Source organism: Aquarana catesbeiana, linkage group LG04 (genome assembly GCF_042186555.1).
Source record: "Aquarana catesbeiana isolate 2022-GZ linkage group LG04, ASM4218655v1, whole genome shotgun sequence".
In the NCBI taxonomy this organism is placed as follows: Eukaryota; Metazoa; Chordata; class Amphibia; order Anura; family Ranidae; genus Aquarana; species Aquarana catesbeiana.
In genome coordinates this window covers 195,269,863-195,294,555 of record NC_133327.1, presented here as the reverse complement: position 1 = coordinate 195,294,555, position 24,693 = coordinate 195,269,863, and the positions used below count along the sequence as shown (strand labels likewise).

Below are 24,693 nucleotides of genomic sequence, written 5' to 3'. Positions count from 1 at the left end.
CCAGATAGCATTTACTAAGGGGAATTTAACAACAACAAAGTATAAGGTACACCTATCATATTCCCCCTCCCCCCCTCTCATGGGCCATTTCTAACATTATAGGGGGGGGGAACTCTTGGACAGGTAACCCTCTTCACTTCATTGAGAGATGAATGCCTAAATACAGGGTATTACTTGGAACAGCCCCTCCTTAGTTACACTATTGGCAGACCACTGGACAGGTAAGAAGTGTCATAATACAAAGATATAAATACACACTGTACACATTTGAGGACATTTGAACATTCTGCTATTACCTATCAAGATAATAATAGGAAACAAAAACTTTAAACAGTACCATTGGAAAGTATACAGGCAGGCCCTTGCACTACATGCTTTGGGGAATTCATCCATAAATCTGAGCACTAAAGAGGTGGGTATAGTGTGTATGGGTTTGGCAAAGTCAGCAGATAGATGATTGAGGATAGAGAATTGGGATCAGCTGACTTAGCAGTTGGGGGGGGGAGGGTTAAAAAAAATTTGGGGACACCACAAAAAAAAGCCTCTGGCACTCTGCCTGAATTTAAATCAAAAATAACATTTCCAAACATTTTAGGGGGTGTTTGGGGTAAAGCACTACTATGGAGCTGATAAAATACATTGTTAAGTGACTACATGAGGTGAATATAGGGCCAGGAAAGACCATGCTGGGGAGGTTAGTGAAGGGCAAATATGTATGAAGGACATAAAATAATAATTACCTAAAAATCCAGCATGCATGAGAACAAAGGGGACATTCACAGCATATTACAATCATGGTAATTAGGGAATGAGGGAAGAAATACAATATATTATCAAACATTCAATACAATAAAATGTGATATAAAAGGATAAAAATCTTACCTTCATATACTCCTTCTGCAGGACCTGGATGATGGCAGAACAGGTCTCTGGGATAATGATCCCCAGAGCCTGGGGGGAGATGCCTGTCGAGAACTTCAAGTCCTGCAGACTTCTCCCTGTGGCCAAATACCGCAAGGTAGCGACCAACCTCTGCTCCGGAGTGATGGCTTGCCTCATGCAGGTATCCTGCCTGCTAATATAGGGGGTCAGCGAAGCCAACAAACGGTGAAACACGGGGTCCGTCATCCTGAGAAAGTTCCTGAAATCATCAGGATTATTCTCACGGATCTCACGGAGCAAAGGCATATGAGAGAACTGGTCACGCTGAAGCAACCAATTCTTGGTCCATGAACTCCTCCCCACCCTGTTCATGGACTGGACTTGTGTCAAGGTCAGGACCCCAACACCAAGCCCCCGCACAGCACGAACTCTACGAGGAGTACACATACGAAACATGGCTAGAAAACGGTCGGCTGCTCAGAACGAGGTAACAGAACGCACTGAAGAACAGCAAGGCCTGTGAAGAGCAACCTGAAAAACAGCAACGAGCGGGCAAGATCGCACAGAAAACTCCGATACGAACTGACTGCACGCACTGAAGAGCAGATACAAACCCACAAGCACAAACTGAACGGCAGAAAACGATCTGGAAGCCACGAGTCTGAAAAAGCGCGAATCGTCTCTCACCAAACTTTTACTAACACGAGATTAGCAAAAGGAGCCCAAAGGGTGCCACGCTTGGTTCTGAACCGGCCTTTTCTAGTCTCGTCGTACGTGGTGTACATCACCGCGTTCTTGGCGATCGGAAATTCCGACAACTTTGTGCGACCGTGTGTACGCAAAACAAGTTTGAGCCAACATCCGTCGGAAAAAATCCTAGGATTTTGTTGTCGGAATGTCCCAACAAAGTCCGACCGTGTGTACGGGGCATAAGTGTGCATATTTGTTTTGTGTCAGTAACTTTTGAAAGTTGTGATGCCAGAGGCTTGGCATTATAGCTGGGAAATGAATGCACTGGGAACCGTGAAGGAACGATTGACAGTGGCGGCCGCTATATTCGCGCCATAAATCCTGAATTTGTTTGTTTCAAGTCAAAGCACCAACAGCCCTCACATCTTACACAGTACAGTTCAGATTTACTGTGATAAGGCGTAACTCTCTCCAAATCGATGACTAAACAGACTCCGCTTCTCTTAAAAGGTACAAGAGAACTCTCCTGGACACAGAGCTGGGCTTGAACCTTTCTTTGACTTCATTATTTCAATAAATAGACTGGTAAGTTGAACGTGTTCTAGTCTGTATTCTATGTTTACATTATGTGTGTCTTACAACTTCACACACAAACATAAACATTTTTTAAAAAACCTCCTTCGCTGCTATGTCCTTCTTTAGTGCTTGTTTAAAGTGGTTGTAAACCCTGGGAAAAAAACCCTGCAAGACAAAGGTATAATGAGCTAGTATGCATAGCATACTAGCTCATTATGAATTACTTGCCCGAGAATGAAGCCCCCCCGCAGCCGTCCTCGGCTCTCCCTCCGGCCGGCGACAGCTCTCCCGGGGGTTACTTCCAGGTATCGCGGCTCCAGCGCTGTGATTGGCCGGAGCCGCGATGACGTCACTCCCACGCATGCGCGCGGAATCCGCCAGTAATGGCACACAGACTGAAGCAACGGCACATATGTCATCGGCACATACAGGGGATACCTGCTAAACTGTGCAGGTTTAGGAGATATCCTGGGTAGCTACAGGTAAGCCTTATAATAGGCTTGCCTGTAGCATAAAGTTGTTGTAAAGGGTTTACAACCACTTTAAAACGGAGTAGCGGCTCATACGTTATTCCATTCAGCATAGTTCTGTTTAGACCAACACAAACTTCAGGAAAGACAAGGAAAATCCTTTCACTTATGGGCTAATACAAACTGGCTGGGTGGCATGACTGGAAAGACCTGTTGATCTTGTAGTGTCAGAGGCAGAACAAAATAGCGTTGTGTGGAGCCTCCGCTCTGTCTTAGAAATCCGTTACCTTTAGATTTTTCTGAGCCGAAGCCGTGCCTTGGAAAAAAACTCAGAAGTCTCTGACCTGGATGGGGGTCCAAACTGAGAGACCCACATGAGACCTCAAGTGGAGGGGTTTCCACTTATTTCTTGAATGTGAAGAATACAATTCATATTTTTGGAGGGGCCTTTGTTTTAGAATTTATACTAAAGAGCTTTCCTGTTCTCATCTGAGCAGTCTTTGTCAGGTTAGAAAACAACAAAAATACCAAGCACACTTACCAGCTAGCCTGAAAAAAACCCAACAGTGTATGTAAGTGACAAAGGGTTTAGTTGCACACATTTGCAAATCTATGTGAAAGCCACAGTGCCTCGCCAAGGCTCCTCTGTATACTGTGTTCCTAACTATAGTTTTCATTCTCCCAAGTTGAAGCACATATAGCAGGGGATAAATTAAGGGCAGGTTTGCTTGGAGGGGGCTCGCCCGTCCCTAAAGATTCAGGGACACATTGGACGCCCAGCAAAAGCACAATGGCAACTGAAAGCATCTAATGTGTCCCCACGCACAATGCTGTTGAAAAGCTGTGCAGATAAGCAACAACCACCCCAATCTATAACTAGCCTTTACAGTAAGGTGCACATGGAAGGGACTTGGTGTATTACAAAATAACAAAAATATACCCAGCACATTACCAGCTATCCTAGATTGGGGTACTTGACACTTATCTGCACAGCTTGTCCTTGTCAGGGTTCCCTATTTGCTGTGTGTACAGTTCCCCACAGGTACAGATCTGTAGTGAATATTACTTTCGGTACTCAAGTTTTGTGACAGTTTCATGCACTTCAGATATTGCTAAAAGGGTCCAAGGCATATCAGTAATGTAATTATATTTACATGTTACAATAGAGGGACTGTTTGCATCTTCTAGGCAAAGTGTTGTATGCTGTGCCTCAAAGATGCCAAGTACTATGACCAATGAGAATGCCCCTTACCTTGTGATGGATGGGCATACACTACATACCATCCATGCTCATTATGCTGCTACACATTTTGATGTTGTAATAATCGCATGATGGTGTATGTTGGTGTGTAAAGATCAACTCAGCTTTTTAATAACCCTTCCTTGCTATACTAAAATAGTTTGGTTTGAGTGGGGCTTTAAATGGTGAATACGTGTAACACCAGGAGTAGTGTAATCATTGCTTTTATCTTTAAAAGTCTGATAACTAGTTTGATTATATGCCTATGATATGAATTGGTGATGTCTCTCCCATAGAATAAGGACATAGAATAGAATAAGAAGCCTGACAGCAACAAGAACTTGGAACTGAGGGAGACGACGGTGACGCCCAGCAATATGTGGGGAGGACAAGACTTGCTGGGAGTTGGCATACGATTCTGCAGCTTCGAAGGGGCTAATGAGAACATATGGAACGTGCTGGTGAGTTATTTTAAGGACAATCTGCACTAAGAAAATAGATGTTGACTGTCTGTCATGCTGATCCAAAGACTTCCGTATTTATAGGTGTATAACACGCACTTTATCCCCTGAAAACAGAGGACAAGCTGCCTGCGTATTATACGCCGATATTCCTTTTTTTTTTGGATTTGGGCAGCGGTGTCATGCTGGCGGCCCCACCTCTCCTGGGCCGGCCTGCCGGTGTACTCTAAAAATGGAAGAGGGTCACTGCCAGTCCCTTTTACATGTGTCCTTTGTAGGCTGTGTAAAAGTGTCATGGTGAACCGGAGTCCACAGATGCCTCATTCTCCCTGTTCTTTCCGGCCGCTCTCCTCCTCCCCCTCCGAGTGTAGCTTTAGATTGGAGGAGGAGAGCGGTCACGTGAAACATCAGAGGAGAGTGATCATGTGACTAGCTGGAGGGAATGGGGCTAGTGAGGTGTTTGTAATGACGGCACAGTGTGGGAAGGGTCTGTGAGAAGAGACTGGCACTGATTTATTTTTTTAACTTTGGAGTATGCTGGCAGTGCTGTCCCAGGAGACCCAGTCTCCTGGGAGTGCAAGGGGGCTGTGCAATGTAAAATAGCTGTGTACTGTGCAGGGGGAGGAGGCTGTGCAATGTATAGGTTTACAACGTAGTGTGTGTGTGTGTGTGTGTGTGTGTGGTGGGGGGGGGGGGGTGTCTTCATAGTGTAATTGCAGGGGTCTATGTAATGTGCAGGGGGGGCTTTGGAATGTAAAAGGGGCTGTGGAAAGTTTATTTTTTTTTATTTTTATTTTTTCTTCCTAAAACTTCCCTCTTAACCACTTCCCATCCCACCCATAGGCATAGTCATATGACGTCCGCAAGGTGGCTCTCCTATCCCAGGCAGGCATCATATGACATCCTTGCCTCCCCCCCGGAATAGGGGGGCGCGCGCCCGCCGCTTTACCAAGGAGCTGATGTGCGTGCCCGTTGGCCATGATGTCCGCCGGACACCTGCGATCGCTTGTGACAGAGCAGGAACGTGGATCTGTGTGTGTAAACAGTTAGAACACACCTAGGGAACAAAGTAAACCCCTTGATCGCCCCCTAGTGTTAACCCCTTCCCTGCCAGTGACATTCACACAGTAATCAGTGGATATTTATAGCACTTATCGCTGTATAAATGTCAATGGTTTCAAAAAAGTGTCCGATCTGTCCGCCGCAATGTCGCAGTCACGATAAAAATCACGATAAAAATCACAGATCACCGCCATTACTAGTAAAAAAAATAAAATAATAAAAATGCCATAAATCAATGACCATTTTTCAGGCGCTATAACTTTTTTGCGCAAACCAATCAATATACACGTATTGCGATATTTTTGGTTAAAAAAAAAATGAATGAAGAATACAGATTGGCCTAAACTGAGGAAAAAACGTATTTTCCTGACAGACTCCATGGCAGCCTACGTGTGGGTTAACCCCGCCTCCTCTCCAATGCTATATGACCCATTCCCATAAATGAGTACTCACCACTAGCTACTGTGTTCCTTTTTTGTCCTCCTCCAATGGACCTACACAAAATGTTCGCGTCTGGTCGGACGGATCCAGGATCATGGCATACCTCTTGCGGTGCAGCTCAGGGCCCAGCCACGGGCGGGCGAGTAGCAGGTAGAGGCTGATGTTTACCCCTTTGGTGGAGGGATGGTCGCCTCTGTATGCCGATCGTCCAGGGACATCAATGGCTGGCAAGGTCGGAAGTTTAAAGTTTATCTCCATGGCAGTTTTTCTGTGTATTGTCTGTTTTTTTCCCCCTAGGTCTCCAGGCTTTGGCTATGACCGCTGCGGTCTCTGTTGGGACCGTTTTTCCCCCTCATGGCGGCTGGAGCGCTTGTGTGTTCCAGCTCGCCTCAGCACTTCCGGGTTTGGCCGTCCGCGCCGTTCGCACATGCGTGGTAGCCTCCTCGGGACCGAGGCTTGGCTCGCGCGTGCGTAGAGCGGCGGAACGCTCGGCAATCCGCACATGCGCAGTACGGTCACCGTCCGACGGCGCGAGGTCGGGTGGTGACGTCATGGGCGGGGGGTTTAAATTCTGCTCCCAAACTCCTTCACAGTGGGAATGCCCTCACAGTGAGTTGGAGTGGAGCGTTTTTTTCCCCATATCCAGCCCTGGTCTGTTATAGGTGAGTGCCTGATTAACTTTCCTGCATACTGAATTTGAAAAAAAAAAAAAAAAAAAATGTTTTCTTTTGAAAAGGGGTGATCGAGTATATTTTCTTCTTACGTCCAGAGATAAGAAGGTTTTTTTTATCTGGACATACGTTGCAAGTGCACTTTTTATGTATTTATGGGGCAGAATGACCCTTTTTTCTTACTGGTATCTTGGCCCGTTCAGGCCACCTTTTTTTCTGCAGACCAACTGTACTGTGTCGCTCTTCATATGAAAGTTATGGACAATTCACCGCCTTTAAGTGGCCAGCCCTCACGCACAAGGTATGTGCTTATGAGGGGAGGGGTTGACAGTCAGTCGCATTGTGAATTGCGTTATCTGATGTTGGTCTCGCCTTTTTTTCCCCCTCCCTACTGTGTTTTCTCTCCCAGCTCTTCTAGATCGGACCCTCAGATCGTGGTCCAGAATGACAGAGACCTTGCCAGGCCACAACACCAGTCACCTTCAAGATCCAGACGAGACTCTACGTCTGGAAACCACCACCAGGGGAGACGTTCTCATTCCTCCTCCAGACACCGCTCCCACCGCCACGACAGCCGCTCTGATCGAAGAGCCTGCTGGGGATGTGGAACACTAGTTCCGGAGGGCAAGTCACTGTGTGACCGTTGCTATGCCTGGGCGACCAGGGAAAAAGAATCGGAGAACCAGCGTCTGGAAACTCTCGTTAAACGTGTGGTACAACAGTCCCTGAAAGAGCTGGATTCTCCCCACATGCTGAGCCAGTCTACTACACTGTCTGGCCCCCCGGCCGATGAAGCCCGTGAAGAACCGGGCACTTCTCAGCCGTATGTGGCCTCTCTTGAATCCTCGGATGATGATCCTCAGGAAGAAGAGGAAGTAGGAGGTTTTGACTTCAGTATGGTGTCACCTTTAATTAAGGCAATCAAGGAGGCTCTTAAGTGGGAGGATCCCTCTACTCCCCCGGCCAAACAAAAGAAATTCTTCAAGCATTTGGGGAAAGAACGCGCAAGTTTCCCGCTCCTTTCTGAGCTGAAAGAGATCATAGATGAGGAATGGAGTAAGACGGACAGGAAGTCCTCTATGACAAATAAGACCTCCAGATTATATCCCTTCAAATCAGAAGAGGTGAAATATCTGGAGAATGCTCCCCTCATAGACGCAGCCCTAATGCGTCTAGCTAAGCATATTACACTCCCCTTGGAAGATGCAGTGTCCTTCAAGGATGGTCTTGAAAGAAGGATCTACCAAGACTTGAAGAGGATTTACGGGTTGGCCGGAACGGCCTGTAAACCCGCTTTGGCTCTGGCAGCCATGTCAAAAGCCGTGGAAGCCTGGACGGAGAATGTGGATTCCTTCCTTAAAGGGGTGTCAGAGGAGCTAGCGGGAAGTTCTGCAGCTGCAGAATTAAAGCTAGCGGCGGTGTTCTTGGGGGAGGCGTCCATTGATTTGATACGCCTATTGGCGCGAATTATGCTGTCGTCGGTCACGGCCAAACGGGCTTTATGGTTACGTTCTTGGCTTGCTGACCCCGTTTCCAAACAGGCCTGGTGTAAGATTCCCTTTGAGGGGTCTTCACTGTTTGGCAATAAGCTAGACGATGCCATAACACGAGCCACGGGTGGCAAGTCGGGGTTTCTCCCCCAGGACAGGCGCCTTCTTGGTCGGAAGAAACCGCAGTTCAGAAGACGCTCTCTGGAGCGTTCTAGAGAAGCTCGCTCGTACAAGCCCGGTAGGGACTTCAGGAAAAATTGGAGCAGGGGCCAGACATCCTTTCGCAAGTCCGCTAAAGGCCAGACATCCAGCGGCCGGGAGCAAGCAAAGTCTTTTTGAGATTGCGCCCGCCCAGGCGGGTCGGGTAGGGGCACGGCTGCGCCTCTTCCGGCACGTCTGGGTGGCCTCGATCTCGGACTTTTGGGTAATAAAGACGGTCTCGACAGGTCGCAGATGGACTTTCTCCAGTACTCCGCCCCCCAGATTTGTTCCCACTCTTCTGCCCCGGTCGGAAGATCAAAAACAAGTGCTACTGTCCTATGTGGATCTCCTGAAATCTCAAGGAGCGGTGGTGTACGTCCCGAGGGACGAATGGTTTCAGGGAATATACTCCCCTCTCTTCCTGGTTCAAAAAAAGAGTGGCTCTTGGCGCCCGGTCATAGACCTGACCTACCTCAACGAGTTTATAGAGCCAGGGAGATTCAAGATGGAAACCCTGTCGACTATTCAGCAAGCTATTCAGCCAGGCGATTGGATGATTTCCATCGACTTGAAGGACGCTTATTTCCACGTTCCGATAGAAGAAGGGTTTCACAAATATCTCTGCTTCCAGGTAGGGCAAGATCATCTACAGTTTATCTGCCTCCCCTTCGGATTGACAACGTCCCCCCGAGTCTTTTCAAAAATCCTCTTGGCCACGGTGGCTCACATAAGACTGAAGGGGGTACGTCTTTATCACTACCTCGACGACCTCCTGATATTATCGCAAACCAGGGAGCAGCTGCTGGCCCACCGAGATCAGGTGGTCTCCACCCTATCCAGTTTCGGGTGGCTCCTGAACTTAGCAAAAAGTCATCTAAAACCAGCGCAACGCCTAATATATCTAGGAGCTCAGTTCGACACTGTAAGAGGCACCATTTCCCTTCCACTACAGAAAATTATGGTGGTGCGGGAAAGAATTTCTCAGGCGTTATAAAGCCTCTCAGTGCCTGGAAATCATCGGCACGATGGTCTCTACAACACCCATGGTCAAGTGGGCCTTGTGGAGATTACGTCCATTCCAGTCAGGGTTCCTGCAGCAGTGGAGAACAGGGGACAAGAATCAAGTCATCCGGGTGACTTCGTCAATGAGGAACAGCCTCTTTTGGTGGCTTCAACGCAAGAATCTCCTGGCATGTCATTCCATCGCCCCCATCTCCTGGATCACGGTTACGACCGATGCCAGCGGGACGGGTTGGGGGGCCCTCTGCGGCTCGAACCTCGCCCAGGGCAAATGGGATTCCTGCCTTCCAGTCCCAGGGTCGAACGTCCTGGAACTCAGGGTGGCCTGGTGTGCTCTACAGGCCTTCTCTCACCTACTGAAGGGGAAGTCAATACTGTTAAGAATGGACAACACAACGGCCGTCGCCTACGTGAAGAGGCAAGGGGGTACCCGGAGTCCCACTCTCCTTCGAGAAGTCGAGCCCATCCTTTCGTGGTGTTATGGAAATGATTAAGAGCTCCAATCGAGCCCAAGGTTATCTGCTGCTGTCTCTAATTGGAAAGTGTGGATATGCATGTATATAAAAGTAAACACTCTGAGACACGCTCAGCACCGTTACTTCTTACACTTCTAATTTATTCAAGGCGGTGCTAATGTTTTATACACAAAAATACGTCATTGCTATGTTAGTCTAATAGGTACATCTCATTGGTTAAGATAGAAAAGAAGATGGAGAATCTTCATAACGAGGTTTGGCTGTCCTTGGTTTTATCTTCAGTTCCGCGTTCTTCTGATGTGTGGGATGTAGGGGGTACCCGCCATCTTGAGAAAATATAGGAACAGAGCTAATCTGTATACTTATATAATGAGTAAGGAGAAAAATATGTATACACATAAGAAAATAGACATTTTCAGATTATTATTATTATTATCTACATCACATTCCTTCACAATCCCCCCTAAAATGACTATTTTCTCTTTTCTGTCCCTAATACTAAAGGTCCTACTTTGGCCTGGCCCTTCTCCTCAGCAACTCTTTTAGGCTGTATATAGAATTGGGCAGCAACTGTTCACTTCCCTCCTCGATACAGCTGGAGAGGTGCAGTCAGGCGCTATCTATCCCTAAAACCCTATAGGACTGTGAGATTATGGACAGGGAGTGACTGTAGAGGAGTGAAGGGTTTGTCATCTTCCATCATAAGGGGGACCTCTTCTTCTTGGTGGAGAAATGTAGGTGTGCTATTGTCTACAGCCTTGCTCATTAACTTTTTTACGAAAGGTAGAATACAGCATACAGTCAGGGCTAAAAGAACCAGGATTATTAATACCGTTACCCCTATCTGGACGAGCACCTTCTGCCACCCACTCATCCAGCTAAAGTATTGATCCCATGGGTCTGTGATACCTGAGTTCTTCTTCAACTCCAATGACAGATCTTCTAATTTCTTTATAGCTAGAGTAACCTTACCATTTGGGCCAGTATTATCAGGAATGTATGTACAACAGGTTCCCGTTTTTTTCCTATGATTTTACAAAACACCTCCTTTCCCAGCTAGCACCATGTCTAAGGCCATCCGGTCCTGGAATGTCATGTAGGAAGTGGGGGCTAACTGGTCAGCAATTCCCTGGAGGGCATCTTTAGTGTAATTTACAAATCTCTGTTGGTTATAATATGTGTAGTGTCAGGTCACCTAGAGGCTGGGTGACAGATGCACACCGTTGGGATCAGAAGTGCACCGCAAGGTAGTGGACCCTACGGCTGACTGCTGCGGATTGAACCCTGGGAGGTTCAGGAAGCAGGTCTACTGGATCACTGACACAGATCCCACTGGGAGCTAGAGCATAGATTCCCCAGGGCGCGGAGTCTAAGAGCCAGCAGGTGTTCACCAGAGCCTTTAATGGTAAGGATGGACTGCGCTGCAGTCTGGCTCCAGGTCGCGGCCCCCAGGGTCTCACAGCTCACGCTCACGGTAGACTACAGGAGAAGAGAAAGGAGGCAGCAGGCTAGAACAACAAGGAAAGTAAGGGACAAGCCAAGGTTCAGGGTCACAGGCAAACAGGGATGGTCGGGAACAGGCCAAAGTCGGTAACAGGAATCAGATGTAGGAAACACAGCAAGTACACATAGAGGCTAACACACAATGGTTGATCATCACTGCTGGCTTGCGGTGCACAGGTTAATATAGGGTTCCCTGATAGGGCCTGGGGTGGGGCCATGCTTAGAGGAGAGGTTATAAAAGCAGTCAGGTGAGGGTCAGCTGGTCTCTAGAGATGAACACATGGAGACAGGTATGCTGATCGACAAACTCTATTGCATAACCATGACATGTAGTTAATCCAATCTACATTCTTGCTGACAGTTGTTATGGGGATCAAAGACTCAAAACCAGCTTTTACCTGATCCCTGGCTTTAAACTCATCAGGGACCCCCCTTGTAACCCCTATGACATCTATGTATACATGAGGGTCAAAGCTTCCGGAGAGAGCTGCTCGCTTCCTCCTCTGACTGTGTGCTGGGTCAGTGTATGTATCAGGGGTATCTTCGGTTAGGATATGGGGGGGCATAATGACCTTTGCAAAGGCACATTCACTGGTCCAGATTCCCTCTAGATCAAACTGAAAAAGGATATGCAGCACCCGAAAACACGCTCTCCTGCAGTGATAAGCGTGCATTCAGGTGTTCTTCCTGGCCAACTTGACTGAGGTGGCTGTGGTCAGCAAAACTTGGAATGGACCATCATATCTTGGCTCAAGGATCTCCAGACAGTAGTTGGTGTGTTCCTGTATCTAATTCAGGATCTGGAATGGAAGAAAACATCTGGACATGCATTCAGGTTAATTCTCGTGATAAAGTGGTTACATAATTAGTCAACACATCAGACTGTAACTGTTGTGGAAAGTAACAACCAAGTCTGGGAGCTGAACCAAACAAAATTTCATAAGGGGATAGGGCATGTTTCCCCTGGGGGTGTGTCTGACACTGAACAGGGCAATGGGCTAACTGTCTGGCCAACTCATGTTAGTCTCTTGGGCCATCTTTAACATCCTGTTTTTAGTGTCCCATTCATCCTTTCTACCTTCCCGCTACTTTGAGGGTGGTATGGGATGTGTAGTGCCAACTGAACCCCCAGTGCTGCCCAAATCTCTTTAGTAAGGGTTGCTGTTAAGGCTGGGCCCTGATCTCTCAATATCACCTCTGGGACCCCAAATCTACATACTATCTCACGCAGTAGTTTCTTAGCTGTGGTCCTGGCAGTCATGACCACTTCCACTAGGGCGTTTTCGAATCTGCCACTTCTTGGCACTTTAGAATGATCAATTTGCATCCTCTGGAATGGGGTATAGGGCTTTTGCCAGGTGCTTCTTCTGTGTTTTTTTTCTGTGCGTCCTACATTTGGTGCAGATAATGCATTATCTGCAGAAGTTGTCGGTCAGTGGAGTAACTCTTGGTGCAACACTTGTTGATAAGAGAGTTCATAAAAGTCTTTGTCAAGTGGGCAGCTCCATGTGCCCATTGCACCACGGCTGGGTACATACTCCTGGGTAGACAAGGCTTCTTGTTGCACTCGAATAGTCCATTTCTGAGAGTTGCTCCTCTCCGTTTCCAGCTTTCCTTCTTATCCGGATTTGTTGTTTCCTGTAGTTCTTTTAGATAAACTCTGTCCACTGGGAAAGTCTGTAAGGTAAGCACAGGGTGGTCTTCTTCTACCACCCTGCTGTCCACTTCCCGTGGACCACCAGCTGTCTGTTTGGCAGCTGAATTGGCTAGATGATTGCCTTAAGCTTCCTTTGAGTTCATTTTGTTGTGTGCTTTACTCAGAATAGTCACTTGGGTTAGGAGAAGCAAGGCATCAATTTTTCACAGGTGTTCCTGCAGCCGTCAGGAATCCTCTGTCCTAGATAACACCATAATCATGGGCAATGCTGAAAGCATATCTTGAGTCAATATGAATGTTGGCTCTTTTTCCCTCTGCCCATTTACGTGCTGTAGTAAGTGCTTACAGCTCTGCCTCCTGTGCAGACATCACCGGTGGTAAGGCTTCAGCTTGTAGAACAGTGTTTTCAGTGGTGACCGCGTGTCCTGTGTGGTCATGGGGTGACAAGTCAAGACTCTACTCCTCCTCCTCCTTTCCCCCCTCGAGAAGTGGAAGAAGGGTGGTAGGGTTCAGTGTTTGACAACTTAATAGAGTAATGCTGTCCAGTAGGAGGGAACACAGGAGTCTCAAGTGTCTGGTAGTGGACAAGTGTTTCGGCTGGATCTTGGTTGAATATGGCAACAACGTCATGGGGAGTAAGCAGAACGAGGCAGTGTCCGAGGACCAAGTTCAAAGTTTTGTCAAGCAAGGTTTGTGTAGCAAAGTCAGCTCGCAGACACAATAGGCCTCCTCTTGCTACCGCATCCAGCCGACAGGAATAATATCCTATGGGGCGTAGGCTGATGCTGTGTGATTGGGTGAGTACACCTGCAGCATGTCCCAGACATTTGGATACAAAGAGCTTGAGCGTTTTGTCGTAGGCTGGGAGCCCTAGCGCGGGGGGTGGCGCACTTAAGGGCCTCAAACTTAGATATTTCTTCAGGAGACATCTGGAAGGGTCTGATTGCAGAGCATCAGTAGGAAGGCTTCTGGAATCCATGCTCTGCACTAGAAAATTAGTCCAAGGAAAATGACAGGTGTTGAGCACCACTGCAATTTGGGCTTTGAGGCTCTGCAGCCCTGGTTGGCAAGATAGCACAACAGGCTTTCTGAGGTGACTTCAACAGGGGGTAAGTCAGCTGCACAAAGGAGAAGGTCATCAACATGTTGGAAGAGAATCACTTCCGGGTGTTCCTCTTGTCATGTGTCAAGGATGATAGCCATAGCTTTTGCAAACTGGCTTGGAAAGTTCTGTGCCGCTTGTGGCACAACTGTTTAGGTATGTTGCCGTTTCTTTCCGTGGATGAATGCGAAAAGGTACCAGCAGGAGGGATGAGGGTGGACACTGAAGAAAACGTTTGTAAGGTCCACCTCTGTGAGGTATTTTGCAGTCAAAGGCATCCACAGCAGGTACCTGGTTCTTCTTTAGGGGTTCTCTTCTTGGGGTTATTGTGGTTTCCGGGGCAATGAAGCGCCCTCTTTTAGCTTGACTGAAACTGGTGGCACCTTTAAGTGACCGTTGTCTTCCGGTCCTGTGGACCATAGGCACGCAGGGATTCTGTCAAGTACTTCCTGCAGTATTGAACTTGAAGTTTTCGCTTCATTAAGTGTCATCAGGAGAGGCAGAGAACACAAAGCAGATTAGTCTTCTAAAGATAGGGGAGTATGTAACTTCATCCCCCCTTCAGGCGTGTCCTGATTGAGGCCTGTAGTCTGGACAACACATCAGCTCCTAGTAGATTCAAGGGACATGTAGAGGACACCACAAATCTGGCAACCAAATCAGGAAGTGGACTGGAGCGGGGCACCCCATCCATTCCCACGCAGGAAACGTGTGTGTCTCTTTTCATAGTGGGAGAAACTCAGATCATCAAAAGCCTGTACGAGTGTAGCATGATACTTCTTCACAGACTCCCCTTTATCTTGGGTAATATCTTGGATTGTGGTGGTCTGATCCGTCAACTTCTCCTTTGCCCAGTCCTGGAGTTGTGCACAGAACTCCACGCCTGAGGTGTAGGAAGTGGCACTTGTCAGGCAGGCATCATTGAAGGCTGTCTGCATAACTGGACAAAAGACATATCCTGCTTTGATTTGGCATAGGCTGATCAAGTCTCTCCAGACAGCTGAGTAAGTTTCTTGTATCTGCACTATCCTGTGGTAGAAGGGAATTGGCTGCTTCTCTGGGTCAGGCAGACTTGTCACTAAGGCCGCTGCTTGTGATGGAGTAAAAGCGACATACATCACTGGTGCCCCTTCTGGTAACCGAGACTGTTGTTGGGGCGGGGGCTGGCAAGGGGCACTGTTCTTTACGGTTGCCAGCATGTGTTTGAGATCCTCTCGGAACTGTGAGTCTGGAGCCGGCTTGGGGGTTAAATCAGTGGGTGGCCTTGCTGCCTGCTGTTGGGCTTCCCACTCAGACGCTTCTTCATCATTAACATATCCGGCCTGGGAATGTGATGCTTCCGTATTGGGGAAGACAGGTGTGTGGTATGAACCATCCTGGTTTAAAACAGGGAGGGCTGGGTACAGGCTGTTTAAGCTCACTGGGTGTACCAAGATGGCCGCCGGCAGGAAGTGCACTGGGCTGGGTAGAAAGTGAAGGCATGGGTGCACTAAGATGGCCGCCGGGCTGAGTTGTCACAGTGGGTTGTGCTTGGGTGGTGAGAAAGGAGTGGTTGTTAGACGGAGGGCAGTGCTGTCCCTCCCCTCCTTTTGTTTCAAGTTCCAACATAGCGTGGTAATTTCACATACTGTATCCTCAACTCTGTGATACACATACATAATACAATCGCCATCTTTCTTAACTTCCTTTATCCAATTTTCTTTATCACACAGGATTTTTCTCCCTGTTTCTTTAGCAATATAACTTTCGCCACTTCTTTCAACTTTGTTAACTATTTCAACATCTTATCTCCTCTTCACTATCACATTCTTTTCTCTCTCTGTTTCTCGGCTAACGGCTTGAGAGGAGAATACGTACAACCAAGGGGTTAATATTCTTTCTCAGTGTTCTTATCAAATTCCTTGGGTGGGGGCACATAAGACTGCGCTTCTAGTTGCTACTGTCTGCTATAACCCTGTAATGTACGGTTAATCTCAGAACAAGAACAAACACGTCAGGGGTAGTGGGGAGCAACGGCCCGCGACCCAACAGATCCCCCGGGCAGCCCCCCCTCCGACCTTAACCATTCCCCAACCCCTCTCGTGTATAGCAAACAGTAAACCACAAATACACTCACGACAGGACATTACACCTGCCACTCTTCGAACTGCAAAATTTCAGCAGGCTAAGATAACCTCAGGGGCAGACAACTCCCCTTAAACCCAGTTAAAGGCCGTCATTACAGTTACTCCCAGAGGCCGACAGCTCATCTGGGGGTGAGGGCACACATGTAGCACTTTTAGACTGCTGAGTTTCGTAGCCCAAAGAATGGCAGACAGTGAACAAATACAGACAGCAGAAACCCATTGGCAGGTTCGTTAAAACAACCTCAGACGAGGAAATACCTGCCTCTAAGACAGTCTCAGCATACCGACAGAATCCAGCCGTCAACCGAAAGATAAGAAAGTCGTACAGTGGTAAGAATATAAAGAAGACTTACTGGTACTGTTAGGGCTGCGCAAACCCCCTCTCATCTTTCAATTAACGCTCGAATGCTTATCGCGGTATGGCTTCGACTGTAGCCTGAGGTCCCAGGTTTCGGCACCATCTGTTATGGAAATGATTAAGAGCTCCAATCGAGCCCAAGGTTATCTGCTGCTGTCTCTAATTGGAAAGTGTGGATATGCATGCATATAAAAGTAAACACTCTGAGACACGCTCAGCACCGTTACTTCTTACACTTCTAATTTATTCAAGACGGTGCTAATGTTTTATACACAAAAATACGTCATTGCTATGTTAGTCTAATAGGTACATCTCATTGGTTAAGATAGAAAAGAAGATGGAGAATCTTCATAACGAGGTTTGGCTGTCCTTGGTTTTATCTTTAGTTTCGCGTTCTTCTGATGTGTGGGATGTAGGGGGTACCCGCCATCTTGAGAAAATATAGGAACAGAGCTAATCTGTATATAATGAGTAAGGAGAATGATGGCTTATATAATGAGTAAGGAGAAAAATATGTATACACATAAGAAAATAGACATTTTCAGATTATTATTATTATTATCTACATCACATTCCTTCACAGTGGGCGCAGAAAAACCTTTGCAATATCTCGGCAGTGTTCATCCCAGGAGTCCAGAATTCTCAAGCGGACTTCCTTTCACGCACCGAACTGGACAACAATGAGTGGTCCCTTCATATGGAAACGTTCAGATGGGTCTCCTCTCTAGGGATCAACCCCGAGGTAGATCTGTTCGCCTCTCGCCACAACTTCAAGCTGGAGAAATTTTACACTAGAGGCCGTTGCAGTCAGGCTCTCGGGTCAGATGCACTGACGGATCTTTGGAAGTTCAGCAAGGCATACGCCTTCCCGCCGCTTCCAGTCATCTTGAGATTCCTGCAGAGACTCTGTTCAGAAACGGACAAAGTGTTGATGATAGCTCCATACTGGCCGAACAGGCCCTGGTTCCCTCTCCTTGTCCAACTCAGCTTCAGGGACCCGGTGCCTCTCCCTCTCAGGCCGGACCTTCTTTCTCAGGGGTCAGTCCTGCACCCGTGTCCAGCAGTGCTGAGACTGATGGTCTGGTTCTTGAGAGGGAGAGGCTAATCTCCCTTGGCTGCGCTCCTACAGTAATATCAACCCTCATGAGTTCAAGAAGATCCAGCACAAATAAAGTTTACAGTAGGATCTGGTCCAAATTTGTGGATTTTTGCTCTTCTAGCGGCAGGTCTTTTAGACACCCGGGGGTGCAAGATATACTCAGCTTCCTTCAAACGGGCTTAGATCTACCATTATCCATCAGCTCGCTTAGGGTTCAGGTCTCTGCACTGTCGGCCTTCTCTGGGTCCTCCTGGGCAACTAATCCGGCAATTTTTTCATGGCGCTTCAAGGCTCAAGCCCCAAAGGAAATCCAGATTCCCCAAATGGGACTTGCCACTTGTCCTGGACTCAATCTCCGGACTCAGTACTACCGGGCCTTCCCCGCTCTCTATCAAGGACTTCTCAGCTAAAGTAGTCTTTCTAGTAGCCATCACATCGGCAAAAAGAGTTTCTGAGATTGGCTCTCTGGGTTGTAAAGAACCCTTCTTAACGTTCTTCCGGATCGAGTAGTCCTTATCCCTATGCTGGGTGCTAACCCAAAAGTGTCCTCGGTGTTCCATGTTAATCAAGAGATAGTCCTTCCTACGTTTAGGTCTCTGGAGTCCTCCGAGGTTCATCCTCTGGATGTAGGAGAAACAATTAAAGAATATCTGAGAGTGACTTCTCCCTTCAGACGTTCTGACCATCTATTCATCTTACACTCAGGAAGTAACAAAGGAAAGAAAGCCTCAGTTAGGACACTCGCTACTTGGATTGTTCAAACTATTCAACAAGCATACAAGGCGAAGGGCTTTGCTCCTCCACAGGCGGTGACAGCTCACTCCACCAGGGGAATGGCAGCTTCATGGGCGGCAGCTCGACATGTGGCCCCAGACACCATCTGCAAGGCAGCCTCATGGGCCTCTATCAACACTTTCATGTCTCATTACTGTATTGAGCCTGCTTCATTATCCTCTGTTGACTTTGGTTTGAGAATCCTATCGGTCGATAGGACAAATTAAAATTTTGTTTGATTCAGCATACCCATCCGTGTGGTCGGCTAGTTATTTCCCACACGTAGGCTGCCATGGAGTCTGTCAGGAAAAAGGAAAATTTCTTATCAAATACTTACCGTAATTTTCCTTTCCTGATGGACTCCATGGCAGACGGAGTTCCCACCCATTGGTCAAAGAGTAGGCTAGTTACGGAACACAGTAGCTAGTGGTGAGTACTCATTTATGGGAATGGGGTCCTATAGCATTGGAGAGGAGGCGGGGTTAACCCACACGTAGGCTGCCATGGAGTCCATCAGGAAAGGAAAATTACGGTAAGTATTTGATAATAAATTTTCCTTTTTTTTTAAATTCTTTAAAAAAAAAAAAAATTATTGCAAAAAGTACAAAATATTTTTTGTTTATTTATAGCGCAAAAAATAAAAAAACGCAGAGGTGATAAAATACCACCAAAAGAGAGCTCTCTTTTTGTGGAAAAAAATTATCAAAATTATTTGGGTACAGTGTTGCATGACCGCACAATTGTCATTCAAAGTGCGACAGCGCTGAAAGCTGAAAATTGGCCTGGGCAGGAAGGGGGGTAAAGTGCCCTGTACTGAAGTGGTTAAAATTGGGGTGCGTGTTATGCGGTAATTTACTAAAAAGCTTATTTGAACAGGCTGAAGTTAGATGCACAGCTGTACCAGAGTTTGCACACTCCAGTTTTAGTAAATCCCACTGTTACTTTCCTGGAACAAGTATGCAGATCAGAAAGCTTCATTTCACTAGCTGCATGCAAGTACTGTATGCTGTCCAGAGACAAGAAGGCAACCCAATCAGAAATGACGGCCTTCATATTTCTCTCAGTGCAGCTTTTCAACAAGCTCTTGTGTATAACTAATGAAGAAAATTGATATGTTGTTGGATATAGCAAATTAATTTTTTGTTGTTTTAACTGGTTCACGCATGGCGCTGGCGAGAACCTCTCGTCGATCCAGGTGGACGTCGTATGACGCCCTCCCAGATCCCGGCGCAATCTGTCACCGGCTACATCCACCAGACACAGCCGATGACTGATCACTGTACTGGCTTGCTGCCGGTACCATGTGACTGCTGTAACCAAATACAACAGGTCACATGACAGTTGTACATAGTGGAAGGCTTCCTTTCAAGCCATCCATTGTATACAATTGTGCTGCTAGCTGCGATCACATGGTTCAGACTGGGCCAATCACAGCTCATCTGTACCTTTTTGATGAGAGAGAGATAGAGATAGAGATAGAGAGAGAGATAGACTGTGTAGCATACGGAATAGGAAAGCCTGTTGTCCTGTGTCCGAAAACCGGAAGTGATGCAATGATGCTGTTAGCCCCGCTACACAGTGGATACCCAGTGCTACACAGTGGCTCATACTGTGAAAGTGAAATACCTCCTTGTGGGGTGAATAATAGCGGTGAGTGCATTTCCTATGGGGCGCCTTTTTAAAGAAGCACCGAATAACAATCTGAAGGAGCATTTTGTCACTTTATTTTGGATTTTGTAGTATACCAGTATCTAGGGACTTTATATGTATGTTGAGTTCAGCACTATAGCAGTATTATACACTGATTACATTTGTGGATTTTGCATAGGAATATAAGATAGATAGATAGATAGATAGATAGATAGATCTTTTTTGGTTTTGTTTTTTGTTTTTTCCACTAGTATTCATTTTAGATGGTGGTCCTCTGATTAGGAGGCTCACACTATATAGTAGCCTATAACAGTGTGGACACTAGGTAGTGTTTTTTTTTTGTATTTCTTGCTTTTTTTTTTTTTTTTTTGTGTTTTTGCACGTTTTTTTGTCATATAATTACTCAGATATCAGTACTGCTAACTCTTTTTGCACATTTGCACTTCCTATGCACTTTAGCACATACTAGCACAAGGCATCCCTCACGCATTAGAGGGTCTGGAACATCTTAAAGTAAGAACAGCGCCATTTCTATCCCTTTCTTCCTATGTTTTTCTATTTTCACCTTAGGGTGGATTTATTGATAAAGGCTGCAGTTCTTTATATACGTTTTGTATTTTCTTACCGTAAGCGCGGGAGTTTATACTATTCTTAGTGTTACATGACATCGCAATTGTAATTCAAAGTGTGACAGCGCTGGAAGCTGAAAAGTGGCCTGGACAGGAAGGAGGTGAAAGTGCCCGGCAGTGGCATCGCTAGGGGGTGGCTTTTGGGGCTATAGCCCCGAATCTGGGGCCCATAGCCCCGAGTCTCTGCAGGTGTCCCCAAGAGGAAGGGGGCTCTCTGGGGACCCTGATGTAAGTGGAGGGTTTCTCTGGGGACCCTGATGCAAGGGAGAGGCTCTCTGGGGACCCTGATTTTAACAGGGAGGCTCTCTGGGGACCCTAATGTAAGGAGGGGCTCTCTGGGGACCCTGATGCAAGGGGGAAGCTCTCTGGGGAATCTGATGTAAGGGGGGGCTCTCTGGGGATATATACACACACACACACGTATATTACTGTATATACATGTGTATGCCCGCCCAAGCGTAAAGTATGACTTTATGAAGCTGCTATGGGCTCTAGCCCCAGATCTTTTGTAGACCTAGCAACGCCCCTGGTGCCCGGTATTGAAGTAATTAAAGCCCAGTTGAACTTTCAGCTAACACTAGATAAATACAGTACATAAAATCAAAATGTGTTCCTTGCCTTACAGTAGATTTTCTGTACAATGCTTGTCTGGCATGTTGAGGAGAGCGACCCATCCCCTGCTGAGCTAGAGCTGTCCAATCAGCAAGGGGCATATGTTTTACTGATTAGAGAGCTATAGCTCTGACCCAGTAGTGGAAGTGCTAGTCTGCAGCTGCTGCCTTTTATACTCAAATGGCTTCTTTAGAAAGAAAAAACTGTAAGATGCCGCACACCCTTTTATTTAGGTGCACATGAAATGTATTTAGCTGATTTAAACTGAGGGTTCAGTGGGGCTTTGATTTTATTTTTTTATTTTTTTTAATGTGAGAACCTTTTTAACCTTTTATTTTTATGCTTTCTCAAGTAAGTGGAACCAAACTCTCCTGCAGCATTAGCTGGTTTGAGGCCCCATACAGACTACATCATAGGAGCAGATACAGTCATGAATGAGGTAATATGCTCTTTCTATCTATCCTTTTTTTTTTTTTTCTTTTTTGTCTACACTGCCACAGTTTGGTATATTTCTTAACTACTTCCAGCCCATGGCCGTCATATGGCGTCCTGGACTTTTAGTGGAGATATCTGAATGAAGCCTGCAGCTACAGGAATCCATCAGATATTATTTTTTTTTTTTTTTCTGCCAGCTATTCCCTGCACCTGTTCAGCCGCTTGACGTTCCTCCTGTCGCCAGCCTCCGCTGCTTCTACTGGCTCGCCTGTGCAATTGGCGAGCCAGCGAATGGAATCTGCTGGCGGCTGAACTTCCCAATAGAGAATACCATGTGCCACATGGTCCCCGGCAGTCTGTTTGACCTTCAGAGATAATATATATCTATATATTACATGTATATATCAGCCTTTTCAGCTGCGTGGAGAGTCTTATAGACGCCACACCTCTCCATCAAGAGGACCTGTCATGCCCTATTCCTATTACAATGTGATCAAAAAAAAAAAAATTCAAAGGGAAAGTGTAAAAAAAAAAAAAAAAAATTTAATAAAAATAAAATAACTAAACAAAAAAAAAACAGTAAAGCGCCCTCATCCCCACGTGCTCGAAAGCAGAAGTGAACGCATACGTACATCGTGCCCACATATACATATAAACTGTGTTCAAACCACACATGAGGTATCGCCGCGATCGTTAGAGCAAGAGCAACAATTCTAGCCAAAGACCTCTTCTGTGTAATGCTAAACTGGTAACCTGTAAAAAAAAAAAAAAAAATTAAAGCGGCGTCGCCTATGGAGATTTTTAATTACCTAAATTTGGCACCATTCCACTAGTGTGCGCAATTCTAAAGTGTGACATGTTGGGTATCAATTTACTCGGCGTAACATCATCTTTTACATTCTAGAAAAATTAAACTAAAACTAAAAAAAACAAAACTTTTATTCTTTTTTATTCATAGGACAGGTTTTTTTTTTTTTTCAAAAAAACACGTTTGAAAAATTTGCTGCGCAAATACCGTGTAAAATAAAAAAAGTTCCAACGCCATTTTATTCCTTGGGGTCTCTGCTAAAAATTTGTGTGTGTGTGTGTGTATATATATGTGTGTGTGTGTATGTATATATATATATATATATATATATATATATATATATATATATATATATATATATATGTATGTATGTGTGTGTGTATATATATATATATATATATATATATATATATATGTATGTATGTATGTATGTATGTATATGTGTATATATATATATGTATATATATATATAAAATTCTATAATCTGGGTAATTTTCTAGCAAAAAAATGATGATTTTACATGCAGGAGAGGAGTGCCAGAATAGGCGTGGTATGGAAGTGGTTAAAATAGAACTATGGTCAACCTATAAAATCTTATAATATATGTAGGATCTGAATCTTTTGTGTGTTTTTTGTTATTTTTTATTTTTTTTTTTCTGTAAATACGCGTTGGTCCTGCCAGTAGATCCATTGGATAGACACTTCTTTTAATGGGTGACATTGCTATTAAAACACAATCACTGTGTTGTCACCCTTACTCGTGCTGTAGCTGCTTAAGTGCTGGTATGTTTTTTTGATATGCCTAGCTCTGCCCACAGCCCTTTAGATCAATTGACTGCACATTTACTTTATTTTCCTAACCTCCTAATGGTAAGGTAAAAGCCCTGCTCAGTTCCTCCCATCCCCTCCTCCACTTGTAGGGTGCAGGAGAATTACAGCTGGGAAGCTAGATTTCTCCTGCACCTTGCTAGTAAGTTACGACTTATAAAGAGGTAACTCACATTTTTTAATACATTTTAAATGTTGACTTTCTTTTAAAAATGCCTGTTTATTACTCTGAGAGGAAGAAAAATTATAGGCTTTAGATGGATTTAACCACTTCTGGACCGCCCTCTGCACATATACGGCAGCAGGGCGGCCCAGCTGTGCGAAACAATGTACCTGTACAGGGTTTGGTGCATGAGATGCTGTGGGCGTGGAGGTGTGTTCGTGGGTCCGGCAGACTATAGGTCTGCTGGCCAGCCACGATCGCGGTACAGCAAGGCAGAACGGGGATCAGCCTATGTAAACAAGGCAGATACCCGTTCTGACGGGACACCATGGAGATCTGCTGTTCCCAGTGAACAGGAACAGCAATCTCTGTATTGTCCCAGTTAGCTAACCCCACCACCACCACCACCACCACACACACACACACACACACACACACACACACCCACACACACACACACACCCACACACACACACACACCCACACACACACACACACACCCACACCCAGGGAACACTGTTAACCCTTTGATCGCCGTTAGTGTTAACCCCTTCCCTGCCAGTGTAATTTATACATTGATCAGTGCATTTTTTGTTTTTTAGCACCAATCACTGTATGGGTGTCACTTAGGGTCAGATTTGTCCACCGCAATGTCGCAGTCCCACTAAAAATCACTGATCGCTGCCATTACCAGTAAAAACAATAAGAAAAAAAATGAAGTCCCTAAATCTATCCCCTATTTTGTAAACGCTATAACTTTTGCGCAAACCAATCAATGTTCACTTATTGGAATTTTTTTTTTTACCAAAAAATATATAGAAGATTTTTTTTCGATATATATTATAGCAGAAAGTAAAAAAAAATGTTTTTTTCAAAATGTGACCTGAAAAGGTGTGTGTGTGTTTTTTTGTTTTGTTTTTTTGCTGGTGAACTGTGATTACGGGCAGCTACTGTAGTGAGGTTCTGGGTATTCCTCTCTCTTCTTTAAATTAATCTTTGTCGCTTTGACGTGGATACTATTTTCATTTTAATCATTTAAACCGCAACAACAAATGAACTGTAACAATGCTTTCATTACTTTTCAGTCAGAAGATCTGTTTTCCCTTATTGAGACTCATGAAGGAAAGCCTTTAAAGCTGTATGTGTACAACACAGACACAGACAACTGCAGGGAGGTAGTCATCACTCCAAACTCTGCATGGGGTGGAGAAGGCAGGTGAGTGCTCATAGACAGCTGCTGTATGGATGGGATCTTTTATGAAGAGATAT

At 45.8% G+C, this 24,693-nt stretch overlaps 1 long non-coding RNA gene across 1 annotated transcript; it reads left to right on the top strand.

The window, feature by feature from the left end:
• Positions 1–2,081: 2,081 nt before the first annotated feature.
• Positions 2,082–24,640, top strand: LOC141139697 (uncharacterized). The gene is made up of 4 exons (XR_012243789.1): positions 2,082–2,157; positions 4,155–4,319; positions 21,543–21,629; positions 24,510–24,640. It is a non-coding gene; the product is annotated as an uncharacterized lncRNA (long non-coding RNA).
• The last annotated feature ends 53 nt before the right edge of the window (positions 24,641–24,693 follow it).